Source organism: Pleurodeles waltl, chromosome 10 (assembly GCF_031143425.1).
Source record: "Pleurodeles waltl isolate 20211129_DDA chromosome 10, aPleWal1.hap1.20221129, whole genome shotgun sequence".
Taxonomy (NCBI): Eukaryota; Metazoa; Chordata; class Amphibia; order Caudata; family Salamandridae; genus Pleurodeles; species Pleurodeles waltl.
The window spans coordinates 801,990,653-802,013,337 of record NC_090449.1 but is presented as its reverse complement, the minus strand read 5'-3'; positions in this window follow the sequence as shown (position 1 = coordinate 802,013,337).

Genomic DNA, 22,685 nt, shown 5'->3' with positions numbered 1-22,685 from the left:
TAAACTTACAAGGGGACGCGTATAGGTTGATGAACCTTTTGGATTGCATGGAGTATCCCAGTCAAGCGGTAGACCAATGAACCATTAACATCACTGTAATCAAATAACTAACATTAATGGAACCCCTCTCTAATAAGAAACACCATCATTCTCAATAAGATTAATTGTTTTTATTCTCTATTAGTTACAATTTTAATCAAAATCTTTATTCAACTTTATTGTTAACCAAGCTTTATTAATCATCACAAGACAATGTTCATCAAAAGAATCTTGAGCAGTCAAGTACAGCATAAGTCAGCAATTCTTCAACATTAATGGAGTAACTCAGCAATGCAATTTAGTCAGTCAATTGTCACCATCAAAGTCACCCTTGTCAGCCTACCTAACCCACATTAGCATCAGCATGTGGGTCTTCATGCGAAAAGCAATTTAGACAAAAACATTAATTTGGAAAAATCTATCTAAGAGAGAAAAATAATTAAAACAGCGCAATTGGTACCTAAAAGAAAAAGCACGCATTAGTCAGTCACATTGTTGTAGCTACCTATCCAAGATGGATCAGCAACGAGTCAGTCTTCGTCTCCAGGTCATCAGTCATCAGCAAAGTATCAGGCTCACAGAGAGTAAGCCCAATTATCAGCACTTCAGACAGCATCTCCTGACATCATCAACTTTCGCCTCTCCGCTCTAAAATCTCTCCCCTTGTCATGACTTTTTATTAGGGTTTCTCAGTCCGTCCCACTAATTGCTAATTGGCCAACCTTATCAGAAGTTATGACTCTAACCTATAGTTTTTGTTTACCACATGTACACTTCTATTCAGGATTCAAGTTCCATTAGTTTGATTGGTTCTTCTGTTGATGAGAACACCATCCGGCTATTCAGGTAACTAAATTGTTGCTCACAGTCTTTTAGTCAGTGCTTCCATTGTTCAAGTCCTGGGAAAGTACGTTTAGCCTACACTACACATAATTGTATCAATTTGTCCTCATCATCTCCTGTCTACTGGTACATTTGCAGAATTTTCTAGCAGAGCCTTCTGAACTCAAGGTCCTTTTCTCCAGTTCCAGTCTTCGGCAACCTTGTCGCGACTTCCATGTTAAAGCAGGCAAGGCCCAGGGAAAACCAGGCCTCCAGTATGGCTAAGTTAAGAATACGAATTAACATAAAACATAGGTTATACATCCAAATATGGCATATTAATACTTTTTTAATGAATATTTCCATTATTTAGCATCTTGTTAACACACATGGTGACCACTGCCCGTGGACACATTTTGCTGATATGCGTTATTTTCAAATATTTGTTTCTTTATCAAATTTTCTCATTAGTATTCATATGCAAATCATTGGAAATTTCTCATATTAGCATATCTGCTCCAACATTAGTGAAAAAAACATGAATCAATGTCTCCTGTCCTGTCAAAGAGATGCTGACAAGGAAATCGACCCCGCAGGACTAGTTGCACTGATGTAGATAAAATAGTAATGAAATTCTCATATCTGTAACATGGCCTGTATCATTCAGGAACAAAAACTATAAGATCTTGTTTTCAAAGGATACAAATGAGATAAACAACAAAGCCATCCAATCAAGAGCTTGGGACTGAACTGAAGACCACTCTGTGTTCATGACAAACAATTGGTCTGTACAACTAACAGCTAAAGTAAAGCTGTCTGTAACCAAGAGCTAAAACAACTGCATGGCAGCAGTATCATATACACTCCTTTTCAATTTGCTCAGAAGAAACACTGAAAAACTCAACCTGCATTTGATATATATTTCTGGTTGCAAACATGAAGCTTCTGTTTATGCATAATGCAAAGGGGAATACATTGCCACATAATATGTGAATTAACTGGACGTCCACCTGGTGTTTTTGATAAGGACTAGACCACTTTGTAAAATAAATAAGTGAAAAAAATGACGTTGTGATTTTCGACCATATTTCTTAGAAGAAATCAAATGGTATCAGTCAGAAGGGTGTGAGGGTGTGGATTGTTTTTTTAATTTCAAATAAATATGTTTTTTACAGAATTATATGGTTGCTTATGTTTTTCAAAGCTCTCCTGCAGATTATAACTTAATAATATTTGCTAACACAGTTGTGTTATCCCATCCGATGAGATATGTTCTTTGACTACATATATATAGATTCAGGGAGATGGAATATTATAGTAAAGTAAAGTATAGCACGAGTGGGAAGTCGTGTGGAGAGATTGACTAAAGTATTTGACTTGTCATTTGTTGATGAAGATGTTGAGAGTTAGTCAACAGAGAATATGGTGGAGGAAGCCAGATAGGTTCTCGCATATATTGAAATATATATTGAGTGAAAGATAAAACCGTTACCTCTGTTCAAAGTACTTTAAAAGTTCTGGGGACAGGTATAGTCTTTTTCCAAAGGGATCGGAAGTAGCCCTGCATGATTGACTTATTCAGAATTATATTATGGCATCTCTGCTGAAACAACCCAATGCTCACCATTTGTAAATGTTAAGTTGGTCGACTCTCTTTCTGATGCATATGCTCGTCTTAATATTCATTGTCAGTAACAGGTTAAGTAATTGTAAATATTATAGTACTAAGGGCCAGATGTAGGAAGCCTTTTGCGCCTCGCAAACGGCGAAAAATGCAGTTTGCGAGGCGCAAAAGGCCAAACGCGATGCACAACCTCAAATTGCGAGTCGGTACCGACTGGCAATTTGAGGCTGCGACTCGCAAATAGGAAGGGGTGTTCCCTTCCTATTTGCGACTGCATCGCCATGCAGAGTTGCTTTGGGACCGCGAATGCGGTCGCAAACCAACTCGCAGTTACCATCCACTTGAAGTGGACGGTAACTCATTCGCAAAAGGGAAGGGGTCCCCATAGGACCCCTTCCCCTTTGTGAATGCCACAAAAAATATTTTTTCAGAGCAGGCAGTGGTCCTGTGGACCACTGCCTACTCTGAAAAAAACGAAACTAAATGGTTTCGGTATTTTTTTCTTTTTGCAGCTCGTTTGCCTTTAAGGAAAACGGGCTGCAAAAAGAAAAAAAAACTGCTTCATTCAAAAGGCAGTCACGGACATGACGGTCTGCTGTCTCCAGCAGGCCACCATCCCTGTGAGTGCCTAGACTCGCTATGGGGTTGCAAACTGCGACCCACCTCATTAATATTCATGAGGTGGGTCTTTGCGACCCCATAGCGAGTCGCAGAAGGTGTCTGAGACACCTTTCTGCATCTCGTATTGCGAGTTGCAATTTGCGAGTCGCTATGACTCGCAAATTGCAAGTCGCAATTTGATACGTACCTACATCTGGCCCTAAGTGTGGTAATGGAGCAATTGCAATGACTACCAGCATTGCTGAGAGGAAGACCACTCCTATGTACAAGTAAAAAATATTTTCAAGATGCATTTGGTCCACTCAACAGAAAATAAGTTGAAAGCAATACATGTTATGATACAGGCCTCCCTTCATCTTGTGGCAATTTCAGCATTCTCAGGCTGGCAAAAAAAAAGGCTGAGATGTTGCCCAGTAAGCCCTACAGACTTACAAGTTGTTTTGTCTTAAAATGGTGTAGGGGGCATTTTAGCATTACTTGTGTATAAATTAATAATTTTGCTTTTGATTATCTGTGAATGGTTGCAGGCTCATTCCCATTTCACAGCAGAAATGATGCCATTATTTGTAGCTTTGCACTGAGCCTGGATTTTTTTATTTTTTATTCAGCAGGTGGTATTAATGTTGCATAAATTCATCCAACTTTGCAACAGAGCTTTAGAGCACAATGTCCATGAAGAAATTCTCAGACCTATTCACTTGTCTGTCCCCTCCCCACCTGATCTACCAACATATATTCATTTTTGCCCATATCCCTTGATATCTTTGCATTGCTCCTATCCGTTGGGCATACAGCTTTTCTTTAACCCTAGTAGACTCAATTTTTGCTTCCCATAGTGCGTAGGTCAGAGAAACTGGAGATTTCCATGCCTGAAGAATAAGTGATAAAGCTATTATAGTACCCACAAATATCATTTGCCTGGAAGAAGTGGGAAGATTTGTGATTTGCGTAATGCCCCAAAGTGCCACCACTGGGCTAGGGGCTATTTCATAGGCAATCCGAGAGCTCAACCTCTGGAAGATCTGCTCCCAGTAATTTGCCAGAAATGGACATGAGAAGCACATATGTAGTCAATCCCCCTGAAATGTTTGACAATGTGGATGTTGACCTGATGTCTCTGGGTGCATTTCTCTTAACCTAGCGGGAGTATGATAAAGCAACCATTTGGAGAAAAAAGCGATCCTCTTAAAATGTGCCCATCTAAGTGCTTTATATGACATCTCGTTGTACTTTCTCCAGTCTTGTACCTCTATCTTACATCCTGTCATATTTGCTATTCGGATCAAATGTTCGGAAGTTGCCGTAATTGACTCTGCATCCTGAAGTAGTTCATACCATTTGCCGATACCTATTTGATTATCGTAGTAAGCCTGAGCAATGGCTTCATTAACGCTATTCATGGTTGTCTCGTTGCATGTAGGGCATGCTACATTTGGCAATATGAGAATTTTAAGTGTTCTGGAATATCGCTTGCGCACATTACACACTGCGCCCAAGTTTTGAAGTGATCCGCTAGGTAGAAATCCGCTGAAGTCTTAAAGCCAAACCCTTCCTATTGCTGAAGGTTTCTCTGGTTTATTTCTACTCCTAACATCCAGACATCCCTTATTCGCAGCACCAAATAAGTCTTATCAATTTGATACTTAGCCCGTATCTGTAATATGACGAACTGAATCATACTTGGTAATTTATATCTAGCCCTTTTTGGTAGGTGAGGGAATTTGAGCTAGTGTGTAAGATGAATATTGGTTTCTGCCATCATCTAATTAAGATGGAAATTGAGTTTTGGTTTTGTGCTGCTCTTGATGCCCAATCCAATAGAACTGCTTCATAATAAGTTGTAATATTGGGAAGAGCTAGTCCCCCATCTTCCACTGCCAAGGTTAACTTAGCAAGCCAAAGGCGAGGTTTCTTATAATTCCATATGAATTGTCTGATTAATGCATCTAACTTCTCCAACAACTTTTTAGGTACTCTCAGGATTACACTTGAAAACACAAAAAGTAATGGGGCAGGATCATCATTTTAACTAGTGATGTCCTTCCTATAATGGTCATCGTAGTTTCCTGCCACTTAAAAAGTAGTCCTTGAATCTTTTTGAGAACATTCATATGATTCAACTGGAACAGATCAGCCGGGCTCCCGGGCACGTAGATACCTAAATATCTAATAGGGTGAGATGAAGGAGATACAACCCGGATATCTTTCGGCAGGATCAATGTCTCAATGTTATACAACAAGGCCTCTGATTTAGATTGGTTGATTTTATACCCCCCTAGCTCTCAAAAGACCTTGATTTTTGCGAACGTTCTATCGAAATTGTACTGATCTGCTCGAAGATACAAGATCATATCATCCACAAATAGCTTCACTTTGGGGGCCAAAGGCAATGGCGCCTGAATGTATGAGTCTTGTCGAATCGCAGCAGTCAGAGGCTCTATAGAGAGTGCAAACAACACTGGAGAAAGGGGGCAGCCCTGTCGCGTAACACATGAAATTTGTACTGACCCTGCTATTTGAGTATTGACTGAAACTTTGGCTTGGGCCCCGGTATAGAGTATCGAGTGTCCGCATTGTCTGAATATATTTCGCTGGAAAGCCAAACTTTGTGAGCACCGAGAATAACATTTGCCATTGAACTGAATCGAATGCCTTTTCGGCATCAAGCATTATGATTGCCGCTGGATGGGAACTATGTGATAAATAGTCTATTGCCTGTACTAAAAAATTAGTATTAGTGGACAATAGCCTACCCGGTATGAATCCACACTGGTCCTCATGTACCAATGCTTGCGCCACCTGAACTGTGCGAACTGCCAAAATGTTGATAAATAATTTATAGTCCTGGTTTAATAGGCTGATTGGATTATATGAACCGGATATTCTGGCGGCTTGTCTTTTTTGATAAAGCTAAACACTACTGCTATCAAAAATTCGGAAGGAATTTCCTCTCCTCCTAGTATTGCATTAAATAAGTCTACTAATATTTCGACAATTTGTTTTTCTAGAATTTTATAAATTTCTGCCGGAAGGCCATCTTCGCCTGGAGCTTTACCATTGGGAGTGCCCCTTATTATTTTAATAACTTCTTGAATTGTAATTGGTGATATTAATATACTCTGTGCTGCTGGGTTTAATCTTGGTAAAGTTACTGTATCCAAGTACTGTGTAATTTGTGAGTTATCTACTTGCGTCTTTTCTATATATAATTTATGATAATGTGAAAGGAATACTCTTTCGATCTCTTTGGGATGTGTGACCATTCTGGCCTGCTATTCATCAGAAAAAGCTTTTATCATGTTATTACTAGATTGCTTCTTTATTGACCAAGCAAGGAATCTACCTGCCTGCTCGCTTTCTTCATAATGTTGTTGAAAACTAGTGTGTCTATTTAGTATCTTCCTTGACAGAAAAAAATCCCTTAAATTGGCTTGAGCCCTTGTCAACCTTAATGCTGTCTCTGGGTTGTAGAATAATTGATTTCTTTTTAATGGCTGTTCTAGCTTATTTTGCAGTATTGTACTTCTTTCGCGGGCAGTTTCACCTAAGTATGCCTTAAAGGAGATTGCCTCCCCCTGTATGAAGGCTTTAGTGGCCTGGATTTATTATATGCTGAAGAAGATACAGAAAGAAAACTAAAGTGACGTAGATTTAGGCCTTGTAATAATATTATTTTAAAACAAGAAAACACTTAAATTCACCAAGTAAGGTTACTGAGCAACAATTAACTTACATGCACTGTTTATGACCTCACACACTACATAATTTGACACATGTTAAATCACATAATTGGTGACATCACTGATGACGTCTTACATGACATCATTGATAACATCACTGATAACGTCATATACAGCAGAGAAATACTAAGGGGGTCATTCTGACTTTGGCGTGCGGCGGACGCCGCCCGCCAAAGTAACCCCGTCGAAAGACCGCGGGGTCATTTCGACTTTCCCGCTGGGCCGGCGGGCGACTGCCAAAAGGGCGCCTGCCGGCCCAGCGGGAAAGACCCTGCAACAATGAAGCCGGCTCCGAATGGAGCCGGCGGAGTTGCAGGGGTGCGACGGGTGCAGTTGCACCCGTCTCGATTAGGGGGCCCCTGCACTGCCCATGCCAGTGGCATGGGCAGTGCAGGGGCCCCCAGGAGCCCCATGACACCCGTTCCCGCCATCCTGTTTCTGGCGGTGTAAACCGCCAGAAACAGGCTGGCGGGAAGGGGGTCGGAATCCCCATGGCGGCGCTGCTTGAGGATTCTCCGGGCCAGGGGAAATCCAGCGGGAAACCGCCGGATCCCCTTTTCTGACCGCGGCTTTACCGCCGCGGTCAGAATGGCCCTGGAAGCACCGCCAGCCTGTTGGCGGTGCTTCCGTGTCCCTCCACCCTGGCGGTCCATGACCGCCAGGGTTGGAATGAGGGCCTAAGTGTATATGTGTGGGTCTATAGCATGGAAGTAGTGTAGGCCCTGGACACAAGAATGAATACGCATGTTGAGCATTATCTGTTTACAAATTTCTAAAGTTTAGGGGTACAAGTATTAGCCCCTGTAAACAAGATCAAGGCTCATAGCTCCTAAAGTGGGTTGCACAGCTATGAAAGTAGGTTGAGGATGAAAGCCAAAGCCTGTTCGAAAAAACTATGGGACAGGCCAAATCTTCTGTTCACAATAGATAATCCACCAGTGGATATGTGGGCAGGATGTTTGTAAACTGTGGCTATTTATTGCCAGAACGTTGATGATGTTCTTCAGGCATTGAAGAATGTTGAATAATGTAGGGGTGTTCCGCTTAGAAGTAGTTTATCTGTCACTGGTTTGGTAACTGTGATTCTAAGGAATGTGTATAGTGTATCTTACTAAATGATGGAGTGTAGTCCATAGGGCCTCGAAAAAAGTGTTTTTACAGTGGCAAATGTATACATGTAAACCTCTTCAGTTAAAAATGTGTGTCCTATGAACTATTTATGTGGGCAATCCGATTTTGGTTGATAGAAAATTCCCCACACCTGTAGCTCGTAGAATTATTCCATGGTCAAAACTCTAATGGACATTGTCACAATACTTGCACTTGGCTTCTGTTCACCATTATTTATGTTCACCTGAGGGTTATTATCCATAAAAACCTGTTGCGCTGATTTCTTCCTTACACATAGCACTCCGGCTGCTATGATCACTAAAATCATTCTTTAACAATTGTACATCCTTGTACGTGCTAGAAATATCCAAAATGTGTAAAGTATTTATGGACTACCAAAATAGTGCTATAGACAAAACACAAAAAGTACCAATCCAAAAAAATGTAGTAAATTTGAAAATAAATAAATTAGCACCTGAGTGACAAAAAAGACAAATACCCAATAAGGGAAAGCACACCATCACCAGAACACTGCCACACCGAATCATGGGACGTGATTCAGTGGGCGGTGTTCTGTTGACGTGGCGGGGGAGGTTGAGCAACCTCCACTTTCCCGCCGTCTGCCAGTATGGCTGCTGGCGGCTTTCTGTATGAAAAAGGACGGCGGGCTGCCAGCGGTCATAATATGCGGCACGGAAGACCGCCACCACTGGCGGTCTTCAGCATGGCGGTACCTCGGCGGTCTTGCGAAAAGACCGCCGAGGTCGTAATGACCCCCTAAATGTTTTATTTAATTTTCTAAAATGTATCCAGTGAGAAACCAGATCTTCTAGTAGTGTTCCTTCACTTTTTGCCCCCATTTTTAACTACTAGATACTTGTTTTCTAACTCTGAGGGTGCCCTGGGCTCGGCTAACCCGACCCAGGCCTGTGCTCTGATTAAAAAGTAGATGTTAGTTAGGCATATTTACAATTGGCATGACAACCTACCTTTAGGTCCCTAGTATATGCCAGGGCATGTAGGTTTAGAGGCCCAGCAGATTTAATGCACTTAAGTGTGCACAGCTGAGTGGCCTGCTGTTACAAATCGCTCACCCTGTGCTATTTACAACCCTCTAGGTACCCTTAATTGATCCCAGGGCCTGCACATTTCTGTATAAGTCTGTGAACATTCCTATACTAGTCTAGTGAACATTCGTGTGTTGTGTATTCTCTATATAATCTTCGTATTTCATGTATATTATAACCCAGAAGGAGTGTACAAGGTTATTACTTCAATGTATGTTTTTTCACACGTCTTGGAAATGTGCTATCTATGACTCATCTCCTTGCATATTGCATGCTCCCAGCACCTGAGGAGGAATGATGACTCATTTCCCTGCTCCCACCACCTCGAGGAGAATGATGACTCATTCCCCGCAGTCCCCCATGTCAAGCCATGTGACAGGCTTCCTATTTAAACCACACCCGTGGTGCGTCTCATTGCTTATGTTCAAGATCCTTAACTATGTGGTTCCAGCTCCCGATCGGTCTGCAGTCTTCTGATTCCGCTCCTGTTTGCTGGTTCCTGGCAGCTTTCCTTTGAAACAGGTCCTTCTGCCTCGGAATTCCTGCAAAGAAAAAGAGAAAGAGAAAAGAAGAATGTTACAGTAAGAATATTACTGTGTCCCACACCCTTGGGAATTAAAGGTTAGTGATTATTACATTACTGAGAAATCTAAGTGAAAAAATGGCTGGACTCTAGGCAAGCCTTCTCGTTTCCTTAAACAAAAGCTCAACAAAGATACAAACTGAAAAGGTTTGTTAGTTTTGTAGGGGCAATTCTACAAAGAACAACAATGCTGAACTTTGGGAACTAATTTAGCGTGGTGAAAACTGATAACAACGCTGGACTTTGTTTCTTACTTAAGGACTTTTGTTTATTTAAAAATGATAGATCTTGTTTGAAACACTGTGACAATTTTTCTCCCAAGATACATCTATGCTGTAATAGATGTTTAAAAACATTTCTAAATACTGATACTTAACCTGTTAAGTAACTTGGGGCCATATGTACTAAAGCATTTTCCCATAGACACAGAATGGGTAAAATCCTTTGGTACATCTGGCCCTTGGACTCCATTTAGTATTCTACATATCTTGTTATAGGGAAATTGGGATTTTATACAACAAGAACATTGTATAAGACGTTTTGTGTGCCTTGAACACTGTTGCTTTGTCTGCTGAAAGATTCAGAGCAACATATTTATTGGTGTGTATTTTGTTAATGTTTAATCACCTAAATATATACTAAGAAAGGTAGTAGGGTGAATTAATGCTCACAGTTAATACTATTTCTGTATTTTGCCCAGGGTCCTTTACTCACGAAACAGAAACCATCCCACTAGCAAGCAGTGCAGAATTGAGGCATCTCCAGACCTGTTGTTTCATACCTTTTCTTCCCATCTCCCTATCCCCCCCCAGGACTCCTCGCTCACTGCTTGTAATCTAAGCAGTGATCGTTTAGTCCAGAGGGGTGTGGGTCTTGCTCTTCGTTCTTGTGAAAACCTGAATTTCAGGTGAGTAGTCCAGGCTAATCACCTGCTGTCACTTTAAAAGCAAGCCCTGGTTTGCAGCCTGCTTTTAAATTAAGTTTATATGCAAATTCAACTTTGGAATTAAAGGTACTTACAAACTTTCAAACTACCTTATTTTTACATATACGTCACCCCTAAGGTCTCCTCTAAGTTCCCCAGGGGTAGGGTGCCTTGTGCATTATGAAATAATTTTTATGTGCCCTTGTGAGGGAAAACTGCCAATTTATTTTTTCTCCATTGTACTACATTAGCTCTATAGGCTAACATGGGAATACTTTATTAAAGTATAACTATTGGTAGGAAAGAGCTAAAAATGTAATTCTTGGCCTTACATTAATAGTTAAAATAAATCCAACAACTTTCCACTGTTAGATTTATTAGAAAGAAAAAAAGAGATAGAACTTGCCTTTCTGATGAGCCAAAATTCAGCTGTCCAGCAGCTAATCTCCGATTTGCAAGCCTCTGTCAGGCTGAGCCAAGCTGCTTTAATGAGGTGTGAAGTGGCCTGCAGTGAGACAATGGGACATCTGGTGGGTGGAGATCTGCAAGCTGCAGAGCAAAAGGCAGGAAGGGGGCTGGGTAGCCAAAGTGGTCTTCAAAGGGGAAATGTCAGGACACTTCCTGCCACCCCAGCCAGATAGGAGCCCCAATAATTAGATTAGAAGAGGGGCTGGAGGGGGAATGTTAGGGGCAATTAGTCTCACCAGTGAGATGGCTTAGCCAGATCTTAACCCCAAAGAGAAGCATTATCCAGTTTGAATTTTGTAAGAATAGTGCTTCCTAGGATTGCTTTTTGCCACACTATGCAGGAAGTGGTCACGCTGATGGTGGCACCCTGTATCCCATTGGTCAGGGGTGCCCCTGCTTGCCAGCCCAGGAACACTGAATAAATATGAACAAGATGCCACCAACTGAAATCCCTGCCTGAAACTACAAAGAGAAGAAGGACTGCCCTGCTGGAACCCTGGTCTCCACGCCCAAAGGACTGCACTCTGGAAAACTGCACCTGCTACACACTGAGAAACTACAACTCTAAGAACTTTGCCTAGATTGAAGAAGTGAAGGAGTGGACTCCCTGGTAGCAACAGGTTAACAGCGTCACCTGCACTATCTCCATCAAGAAGACCCAGCTGGACAGCCGCCAGTGGCCTTTGCAAGAATAGACCAGTTGCATTCTGGGAAACATAGTCCCAACATCCCAAGGACCATCTCAGAGTTTCTAGACCCTTAGATTGGTGTTGAGGACCCCTAAAGATCCCTGCCTGGAACAATCAAGAGAAAGATTTCCCTGCTGGAACCCCTGGTCTGCACCCAGATGATTGTACTCAGATTGATTGCACCTGCGCTTTGGAACTACAGCCCTTCTTCAGAAAGTGGAGAAATAAACGCCCTGAAAGGAACAGGTTAAAAAAACACTACCTGGATCATCTCCACCAAGAAGAACCCCGCTGAACTGTATCCAGGGAGCTTTAAAGGATTTGTTCAGGTGCATTGTGAGACATGTCCCAACATTTCAAGGACCATCATAAAGCTTCTAGTCCCTTGGATTGGTGTTTTGGACACTTTGAACTCAAGAGGAACTTCAAGAAGAATTTCCAGAAGTTTGGAGCAACTTTTGTAAAAAGCGCCATAAGTCAACCAGGTGCATTGTGGGAATTGTAGTCCCAGACCCTTAAAGGAAAACCAGAATATCTGAACCCTTGGCTGGTGCTGTGGATCACTTTACTGCATCAAGAAACACTTCTGAAAATAAGTGTAAAAGTGTTACATCGTGGCTGGCCTGAACTCTGGATTTTGTCCCTATCTAGTGTGACCTTTTTTAACCCTTTGAGTGCTATTTGCTTCTAATTCTACTTTTCATCTTTAAAAGTTCATACCTCTGGTTCCCTAAATTAGATTTTTGCCATTTTGGTGTCATTTTAAGGATAAGAATATTTCCTATTTTTATAAATTGGTGTTAGATTTTTATTGTGTGTTGTGTCTTACTTATTTAATGTATTCGTGTTTTTCAATGCCTTACACGCCTGTCTGCTAAGTCATGTCTGACTGCTCACTGTCAGCTACCAAAGGTTTAGCAAGGGGTTAATTTACTGAGACCTTGACTGGAATTTATATTGTGATTATGACCTTATTACTAGTGGTGGGTACTTACCAACGCCTAGTAACAAACCACTTTCCAACACATCCCATTTTCCTCTAAGGAAAACAGGCTGCATTAAAAGATTTTGTCTGCACGGCAGGGCACCATACCTGTTATTGTACCTACTCACAGTGTGTCTCAATTTCAATCATTACCTCATGCATATTGATGAGACAGATAGAATCGCGACGTATCATGAATCAGTATTTTGAGAACAAAGATATTAATACATGGGCTAGAAGTCGGTCCACAAATTGCAACCAATTCTAGCGAATCCATTTTTCTACATTCTATTTGGGGAATCATAAATTGTGATTTGTTATTTTTCGCAAAGTATGATACGTTACATGGAATCCTTGCACATGAGGGCCTTAGTCTCTGAAAGGGAAATGGAAAAAATACCTTTGCAGGACAAAGCAGGAGGCTGTGGCTGAAAAGTGCTCCACTTTGTCACATAGCCACTGTAAGAAGTCTCAGTGAAGCCACTGACTTTTGACAGAATACTCAGAGTAGGGGAAATTTGAATTTTGCACTCAGTTCTTTGCTGGCAGGATACTTTTGGCACCTTTGCCAATTGAAGACTTCTACCTTTGGACTTTTTGGGAGTTTGTATTCTTCCAGTGCGACTAGGCTTCACACTGTAGCTGAAGTGGGCTCCACAAGAGCAGATACTGTTTTCGGGAGGTTTCACTGAAAAGGATTTGCTGCTGCAGAAATCTGAGTGGGAACGACCTAAATATTTGGCCCTGCAGCAACATACCTTTGTTACATCAGCTTGGCAGGTTGGTCCTGGTCCTCAGAAGATTCACTCTAAAGTATTTCTGAGTCCCAGGTTTCAGGGAAAGTTAGAGGAAAACACTTTATCACTAGTTAAAGGTCGAGGACAATGGAGACAACAGGTCCAGGGCAGGTTCAGTTTGAACTGGTCAGCTGGGAATTTGCAGAAAAGGTCTCTGGAAGCTTGTTGGGTCCCTGTAGCTTGAAGAGCAAGTCAGCCTTCTGACCCTTGGAGTCCAATTCTTTGTCCTGGGTACAAGAGGGAGAGAAGTACAGTTGTCTAGGCTCTTCTAAGGTCAAAGACATCACAGACAGCAGCTCCAGTCCTCTTTCATTCTTTCACAGGTCTAGATAGTGTTCTGAGGAGGCTACTGAAAATGCTATATTATGCCTGATACCAGCCTGTATCTGGACGTGATTCCTGTTCTCTTCCTAAGCAATACGGTAAATGTTCCAAGGAGCAGTCCTACCCACTTTTACAGTACCTCATGTGTGCTCTACTGAAAATAATACCACAGGGCCCCTTTCTTCCTAAGTTCCAAGATGGTTTAACATGTCTCCCCTAATACAGACACTCTGGTCCTCATTACAACCCAGGCGGTAAATCCCGCTTTCCGCCGTGCAGAAGACCGCCAACATACTGCTGCGGCCGCGGAATTCCGCTACAGGTTTTACGACCCACATCCCGTAATCCGCCACAATACAGACACCCACACAAGTCCGCCACACCAAAGGTCAGTGATAAACTGGCGATACCAAAACCTCCACCTTCACGCCAACAGGAAAACACCCACACTATCACGACCCACAAATCTACGCGGCGGTTATTCAACCGCGGTAAACCAATGGCGGTACACGCCGCCACGCTCAAAATACACACACACTTACAAAACACAACCACATTGGACAAAGCGAAATACACACACCTGATACACATACACACACCACACCCACACACCCAATCCAATATAAAGCACCCACCCACATCACCCACAAACCCTTACAACCAAAAATTTGAAAGAAGGCCAGAGAGAGAGAGACTACCTAAAACAACACCAGCATCCACAGACACACAACACCATCACTTACACAACATCCACGCACCTCAAACAACACACACCAACACATCCCCTCACACATCACAACAGACACCACCTCACACATCACCCACACCACATCATGGCACCTCAACAACACCCCAGGTTCTCTGACGAGAAGCTCAGGGTCATGGTGGAGGAAATCGTCGACTGGGGAGCCACAGCTATTCGGATCACAGGTGCAGCAGACATCCATTGTAAGGAAGATGGAGCTATGGCGCAGAATTGTCAACAGGGTTAACGCAGTGGGACAGCATCCAAGAACACGGGATGACATCAGGAAGAGGTGGAACAACCTACGGGGGAAGGTACGCTCCGTGGTATCCAGACACCAGATTGCTGTACAGAGGACTGGCGGTGAACCCCCACCCTCCCCCACAACTAACAACATGGGAGGAGCAAGTCTTGGCGATCATGCATCCTGAGGGCCTCGCAGGAGTAGCAGGATGACTGGACTCTGGTAAGTCATATCTTAACTACTTTATCCCTCCCACCCCACCTGCATGCCATCACATACTGCTACCCTTACCCTCACACCCATCACCCCAACAACCCACACATCCCAAAACCAAGCCCTGCATGTAAAGACCAATGCATGGACAGCCATCACCAAAGCATGTCCAGTAGAGAGACTCACTCATGCCCCAAAATCACCAATCACACAAGGGCCACGGCAATGATGCAAGCACAGGAGTAGAGGGTCACTCACCCATTGCACAAGATGGCACACACAGATACAATAACTATGCATTTACACCCCAACAGGACCCCTACCCAATGTCACCGAACAGGAGGTGCCAGACATATCCAGTCCCCCCACAGAAGAGGCCCACAGTGATGACAGCAGCTCTGCACGCCTGGATCAAGATGACCAGCCCGGACCATCAGAGACCTTGGGACACAGTCACAAACCACCACTGAACCTCCCCCCTCAGGAAACACTACAACAGCACCCACCCAGCGGGCCCATCCCTCTTTCCCCAGGACACATCAATCAGCAGTATGTCCACCACTACAGGGAACCCAGGCAACCCCACTAACACAGGACGATCGGGGATCTCGGGGCTGTGGCAGTGGGCACATGGTTCAGGGGACAGAGGCACAGGATAACAGGGAAGCTGGGAGGACTGCTGTGCGACAGGGGGAGGACAGGCCCAGGGAACCGACACTCCACGAGGCACTCTCCAACATCATGGGAGCTTACCACCATTCCCAGGAGACCATGGGCACGGTACTGGCCAAGTTTCAGGAGACCCCGTGGCTGCAGGAGGAACACTACCTTGGGATCAGGGAGGACTTGAAGTCCATCAACACCACCCTGGTCACCATTGCAGGGGTGCTGGCAGACCTTGTCAACACCATGAGGGACACAGTGGCACACCAACGGGCCCCTGACACTAGCCTGGATGATGAACAGCCCTCCACCTCTGCCGGCACTAGTGGACAGGAGGCACCGCCACAGGACCAACAGGCCACCAGCACCCCACCCCCTGCAGATGGAGAACCACCCCACAAACAGTCCCTGAGATCCAGGAACAAGACAGAGAACACTGCCAAGACCCCGCCAGGAAATAAGACCCCTCTGAATGTCACCCTACTGTCCCAATTTGTCACCCTGTCCACGTTAAACTGCCATTGCTCCACTTCCTATGCCCCTTTGGACAATGTACCTGTGAAACAAATAGACTGGACTCTGCCATGGACATTCTTTCACCATCACCCCAGCCCATTTTACAACCCCCTCCACTTATTTGCACAGGAATAAACAAACTTCAATCACAAAACAATCTGGAGTCAGTCTGTGATTTCACAAATTTGTAATTGCAATATCTATGGAATATAGCAATGTCAATGTACTTGTTCACATACCAATGTAACACAGCTGTAGGCCAGCAGTAAGCATAGCAGAGGGCACAAAGTGGGAGCAAGATCTGTGAAATGGAAAGTCAAAGTGACAAGTCAGTGTCCATACCCTGAGTGAAAATGACAGACTTATGCTGGCTCCAACAATATTATGAGATGTGGGAAGCAGTTACATCTTCTTACCTGTGTCTCACTGGAAGTATTGCATGATGATGTTGTTTCGGTTGTCAACATCTTCTTCTTCTGTCTCTTCTTCTTCACTGTCCACAGGCTCCACAGCTGCCACAAGACCACCATCAGGCCCATCCTCCTGCAGAAAAGGAACCTGCCGTCGCTAAGCCAGGTTGTGCAGCATACAGCAGACCACGATTATCTGGCTCACCTTCTTCGGTGAGTAGTATAGGGAGCCACCTGTCAGATGGAGGCACCAGAATCTGGCCTTCAGGAGGCCGAAGGTGCGTTCTATAATCCTCCTAGTTCACCGATGTGCCTCATTGTAGCATTCCTCTGCCCTTGTCCTGGGATTCCTCACTGGGGTCAGTAGCTATGACAGGTTGGGGTAACCAGAGTCACCTGCAAATGTCGAGCAACACTTGTTAGACACACACTAACCCTTAGGGACAACCCCATACCCAGACACCTATGGCAACTGTATTGGGACCTTCGCCTCACTATTAGCCACACATGGTGCCTCTGGAGTTGCCCCATCACATAAGGATGATGCTATTCCTCAAAATTTAAGCGTCATGCACTGAGACAGGACACTTGGCATTCACATGGGAGATGTACTGGTGTCACACCATCTGCACATTCATCGAATGATAGCTTTTCCGGTTTCTGTACACCTGTTCATTCCTGCGGGGGGGGGGAGAAATACCACATGTGTTCGATCAGGGGCACCAATAATGTTGGGGATATGTACCAGGGCATAGACGTTACCTTTCACTGTGGGCAAATCCTCCACCTGAGGGAAAACGATGTAGCTATGCATGTGTTTCAGCAGGGAAGATAAAACTCTGGACAACACGTTGGAGAACATTGGCTGGGACATCCCTTATGCCATGGCCACTGTTGTTTGAAAAGACCCACTGGCCAGGAAATGGAGTACAGACAGGACCTGCACTAGAGGGGGAATTCCTGTGGGATGGCGGATAGCTGAAATCAGGTCTGGCTCCAACTGGGCACACAGTTCCAGGATTGTTGCATGATCAAGTCTGTATGTGATTATGATGTGTCTCTCTTCCATTGTCGACAGGTCCACCAGGGGTCTGTACACCGGAGGATGCCGCCATCTCATCACCTGCCCCAGCAGACATGCCCTATGGAGGAGAACAGCAAGCAGAGAGTTATCCAACACTGAGGTATCACAATGGGGGTCATTACAACCCTGACGGTCTTCGACCGCCAGGGCTGTTTTGGAGAAAGCACCGTCAACAGGCCGGTGGTACTTCCAGGGGAATTACGAACGCAGCGGTTTAAATCTCCCAGGGCAGCGCTGCTTGCAGCGCTGCACATGGAATTACAAGTCCCCCTCCCGCCAGCCTTTTCGTGGCAGTAAGAACCGCCATGAAAAGGCTGGTGGAAAGGGGAGTCGTGGGGCACCTGGGGGCCCCTGCACTGCCCATGCCACTGGCATGGCAGTGCAGGGGCCCCCTGCCACGTCCCCATGGAGCTTTTCACTGTCTGGTATGCAGACAGTGAAAAGCGCGACGGGTGCAACTGCACCCATCGCACAGCCGCAACACCGCCGGCTCCATTTGGAGCCGGCTCCCGTGTTGCGCCCGAGATCCCCGCTGGGCCAGCGGGTGGAAACCAGGTTTCTGCCTGCCGGCCCAGCGGGGATCTCATAATAGACCCCGCTGGAGTGCACCCGCATTGGCGGCCGCCCGGCGGTTCAACCTTGGCGGGCGGCGGTTGCCGCCCACCAAGGTTCTAATGAGGGCCAATGTGTTATTACAGGAACGTTTGTAATTAGCAATGTGCCGGTATCTGTCTGTATTCCCAGCCTAGATAGGTGTGACGCAGTTTTGATCCATGCCATGTGTCCCCCTGAAATGGCGGCTACCTGACCTGTAAGGTGGGACAAGGGGAAATGAGGTAACTGCACTGGCGTTGTACACCGTCGCGGTGGGCGGTCGAAGACCGCGGCGAAGTTCAGCATTGGTTAACATTGGGCCCTGTGGGTCCCAGGAGCCAATGACGATGTACGCCGGCGGTGACGGTACACACCGCTGCGGACGTGACCGCCATTTTCTGTCTGTTCACTCACTTGATACCTGACCTTCAACAGGAGAAGACCTACACTGCAAGTGCTGCTTTGACCTGTGTCTGGAAGCGATGATGGCTACAGTGTCTGGGGAAAGGGCCCCTGCCTTCACATCAGAGGAGTTGGAGAAACTAGTGGATGGGGTCCTCCCCCAGTACACGCAACTGTACAGTCCTCCAGACAAACAGGTGAGGACACTGTGAGCATGCTGCATGGGCAATGCCTGTTTTGAGTGGTGTGGATGGAAAATACATGGAGGGGGGATGAGGCCTGCATGTGCGGATGTTGAGTGTATGTGCGTCAGGGCATGGGTGGGAACTGGTGGGCAATGACTATGACGGTCCGGACGGGTGAGTAATTTCCTTTCCCCCTGTACTATTCCTCTAGGTCAGCGCCCACTAGAAGAAGGGTATTTGGCGTGCCATCGCCAAGGACGTCTTGACCCTGGGGGTCTACCACAGACGGAGCACCCACTGCTGTTAAAGATGGGAGGACCTATGCCGCTGGAGCAAGAAGATGGCAGAGGCCCAGCTGGGGATGGCCTGCCAACGTAGAAGGGGTGCCCGTCGCACCATGACACCCCTGATCTATCGGATCCTGGCGGTGGCCTATCTGGAGTTGGCTGGGCGCTTGAGGGCATCACAGCAGCCACAAGGGGGTGAGTACACTCTCATTCAGCTGACTCTGTGCACATTACGAGGTGTCTGGGTGGGGGAGGTGGGCAGTCGGTTCCCCTACGCCAGGGCGAACTTGGTAGGCAAGGTCCCTTGTGAGGCAGGCTCTGTGGCACCCCAACCCCACTAGTGGTAAGAGCCATCTATACCTAGTCAGGCTCTTGTGACTTCTGGGTGTGCAGCCATTGGGATTAGGCCTCGTATCCCATGGGCATGTGAATTTTCTAGGAACTGTTAGTGCATGGCGTAGTGCTGAGGACTGCTCCCTGTGTGTTGTGTCCGCCAACGGTAGTGGTGTTGCATGCACTGAACATGTTTTTCTTCTGTCTCCCCCCGCCCTTTTTGTTGTCTCCCTGTTCTTGTGTGCAATAGCATCATCAGGCGGAGGAGCAGTGGCACCGGAGCAGGAGAGAGCTGCAACCCACTTGGCCCTGGAGGGTGAAGCAGTGGAGTCTGAAGCCACCAGTGGGACGGAGGGCGAGGGGAGCTCCACAACGGGGACAGGAGCATACACCAGCGACAGCGACTCCTCCTCTGATGGGAGCTCCCTTGCGGTGGCAGGCACCTCTGTGCTCACCACATCAACAGGTACAGCCGTCACCCCCGTACCAGCACCGCCCTCCCAGCAGCCCCTTAGCGTGTGTCCCGTGTCCGCTCACCAAGGAGGGTGGGCATCTCCTTCGCCCCAGGCACCTCAGACCCTGCCCCAGTCAGCCCTGCTGCCCTCAGTGAGGAGGCTATTGACCTCCTGAGATCCCTCACTGTTGGGCAATCTACCATTTCGAATGCCATCCAGGGTGTTGAGAGGCATTTGCAACAAACAAATGCATACCAGGAGGGCATTCATTCTGGGCAGGCGGCCCAACAGAGAGCATTTCAGGCTCTGGCCTCAGCACTGATGGCAGCCATTGTCCCTGTGTCCAGCATCGCCCCTCCAGCTTCCACTACCCAGACCCAATCCCCTGTACCTTAGCCTACCCCAAACACACCATCGGACCAGCATGCACACTCATCAACACACAAGAGTGGACATGGCAAACATAAGCACCACACATCCCACAAGCACTCACACAAGCACCATTCCCATGCAGACAAAGCAACATCCACTGCCTCCACTGTGTCCCCCTCCTCCACGTCCTTCTTCTCCCTCTCTGTCTCATCTCCACTCACATCTGCATGCACTACATCCTCAGACACTACCTCCATCACCAGCACGCCCATCACCACACACCGCTCACGTGCACTCACCACCCCCACTACCATGCACATATCCCCTGTGTCCTCTCTCAGTGTGTCTGTGAGCCCTCCTCCCAAAGTACACAAACGCAGGCACACACCCACCCAATAGCCATTCACCTCACAACAGCCTCTGGCCCATGCACCTTCACCCAACTTCAGCAAACGTACACCTACAACCACTACCTCTTCCTGCACTCCCAAACCCCCTCCATCTTCCCGTCCCAGTGTGTCTAAAAAACTTTTCCTGGCAAACCTTGACCTCTTCCCTTCACCCCCTTCCTTCCCCTAGGGCTAGGCTTTCCAGGTCCCAGGCCAGCACCTCAGCCACCAAATCCCCAGGCATAGTGGTGCCAGCAACTGCGGGGTCATCGAGTGCGCCACCCATCAGGGCTGCCAGTGTGCCACGTAGCGAGGGCAAGGACCTGCCAAGGTGAAGAAGGTGCCTGCATCCCAGAGGGAGAAGCCGCACCTACCAGCCACCAAGGGCTACCCAAAAACAAAAGGGGATAGTGGCAAGACACCTGCGGCACCATCAAAGGTGGGTAAAGGGCAGAAGCAGAAGAGCAGGTCAGGAATGAGGGACCAGTGTCACCCCTTCTGTCCACGACAACACCAACCTGTACGGTGGCGAACACCGTTAGCTGCACTGCCACCAGCACCGCCACCTGCACTGCCACCTGCACCGCCACATGCACAGGCACCTGCACAGCCACCGGCACGTCTGCAGCCTCAGCGACAGTCCCCAGCATCTTCCCCAGTGGGCAGCCGTCCGAGGCTGCAGGAGACATTCTGCTGTGACCCTCAGCAGGTGCTGACCCATGCACCACCGCCAGCACCGCCGCCACAGACACCGCCGCAAACACCGCCACCGGCCCCGCAGCGTGCTCGGACAGTGGCACCACCGCTGACATGGCTATCATCCCCAGTGGTCAGTCGTCCGAGGCTGGAGGAGAGTTCCTGGACCCTGGCCAGCATCCATGAGCCATGACTTCCATCACTGTTTGCACCTGCAGGTGTAAGGGGAAGCTGCAGCAGTATGGGGTATGTCTCTGCCTCCATGGCATATCATGCTACATGTTCCTCGACAATCTCGTGGCACACACACCCAGGTGAGGGAATGGTACTGGCCACACTGCACGTGGAGCACTCTGGGCACCATGCCCTCTCCAGAATCAATGGAGAATTACATCCACTACCTCTGTCCTTGGCAGGATGAAGCACTATGGGCACCATGCCCCCTTCCCAACCAGTGGAGAATGTCTTCCACTACCTCAGTCCTTGGCAGGATAAAGCACTCTGGGCACCAGGCCCTCTCCAGAACCAGTGGAGACATACATCCACTACCTCAGTCCTTGGCAGGATGAAGCACTCTGGGCGCCATGCCCCCTCCAGAACCAGTGGGGAGATACATGCACTACCTCAGTCCTTGATAGGATGAGGCACTCTGGGTGCCAGGCCCCCTCCAGAACCAGTGGAGAGATACATCCACTACCTCAGTCTTTGGCAGGATGAAGCACTCTGGGCACCATGACCCCTCCAGAACCAGTGGAGAGATACATCCACTACATCAGTCCTTGGCAGGATGAAGCACTCTGGGCACCAGGCCCCCTCCAGAACCAGTGGAGAGATTCATCCACTACCTCAGTCCTTGGCAGGATGAAGCACTCTGGGCACCATGCCCCCTCCAGAACCAGTGGAGAGATACATCCACTACCTCAGTCCTTGGCAGGATGAAGCACTCTGGGGACCAGCCCCCTCCAGAATCAGTGGAGAATGACATCCACTTGAGAGACTGTGGCTTTCCACTCCCCATGATAAAGCAGTGGGCAAACCACCCACTGGAGAGACTTGTGAGACGGTGGCTTTCCACTCCCCAGGACCAAGCAGTGGGCAAACCACCCACTGGAGAGACTTGAGAGACTGTGGCTTTGCACTCCCCAGGATAAAGCAGTGGGCAAACCACCCACTGGAGAGACTTGAGAGACTGTGGCTTTGCACTCCCCAGGATAAAGCAGTGGGCAAACCACCCACTGGAGAGACTTGAGAGACTGTGGCTTTGCACTCCCCAGGATAAAGCAGTGGGAAAACCACCCACTGG